Genomic DNA, 966 nt, shown 5'->3' with positions numbered 1-966 from the left:
GTATACTGATTCCTGGGCTATTGCTAATGGTTTGCCTGGATGGTCAGGGACTTGGCAGGAACATGATTGGAAGATTGGTGACAAAGAAGTGTGGAGAAGGGGTATGTGGATAGACCTTTCTGAGTGGGCAAACAACATGAAGATATTTCTGTCCCATGTGAATTCTCACCAGAGGGTGACTTCAGATGATTTTAATAACCCAATGGATAAAATGACCTGTTTGGAGGATACCAATCAGCCTCTTTCCCCAGCAACTCCTGTCATTGCCCATTGAGCTCATGGACAAAGTGGTCACGGTGGTAGGGAGGAACAAGTCGGTCAGGAAGCCGCGCCGCAGCCATGGCTTTTAAAGACACCGGAAAGACGCCTGTGGAACCAGAGGTGGCGATTCACCGCATTAGGATCACCCTGACGAGCCGCAACGTGAAGTCTCTGGAGAAGGTGTGTGCTGACTTGATCCGAGGTGCAAAGGAAAAGAATCTCAAAGTGAAGGGACCTGTTCGGATGCCTACCAAGACCCTAAGAATCACTACCAGGAAAACACCTTGTGGTGAAGGATCAAAGACTTGGGATCGTTTCCAGATGAGAATCCACAAGTGACTCATTGACTTGCATAGTCCTTCAGAGATTGTTAAGCAGATTACTTCCATCAGTATTGAGCCAGGTGTGGAGGTTGAAGTCACCATCGCAGACGCCTAAGTCAACTATTTTTAATAAACTGTCAGTTGCTAAAAAAAAAAAAAAAGGTTGATTACATTGGACCACTTCCATCATGGAAGGGGCAGTGATTTGTTCTTACTGGAATAGACACATACTCCAGATATGGGTTTGCCTTCCCTGCATGACATGCTTCTGCCAAAACTACGATACATGGACTTACACAATGCCTTATCCACCATCATGGTATTCCACACAACATTGCTTCAGACCAAGGAACCCACTTCACAGCAAATGAAGTGAGGGAAT

At 46.0% G+C, this 966-nt stretch overlaps 1 pseudogene; it reads left to right on the top strand.

Moving 5' to 3' along the window:
• Nucleotides 1-308: 308 nt before the first annotated feature.
• On the top strand, nucleotides 309-699 carry LOC119525661 (annotated as a pseudogene).
• The last annotated feature ends 267 nt before the right edge of the window (nucleotides 700-966 follow it).

Source organism: Choloepus didactylus (assembly GCF_015220235.1).
Source record: "Choloepus didactylus isolate mChoDid1 chromosome 25 unlocalized genomic scaffold, mChoDid1.pri SUPER_25_unloc2, whole genome shotgun sequence".
NCBI classification, from domain to species: Eukaryota; Metazoa; Chordata; class Mammalia; order Pilosa; family Megalonychidae; genus Choloepus; species Choloepus didactylus.
Note: the sequence above shows the minus strand (reverse complement) of the source record. Positions and strands in the feature narration are given on the sequence as shown.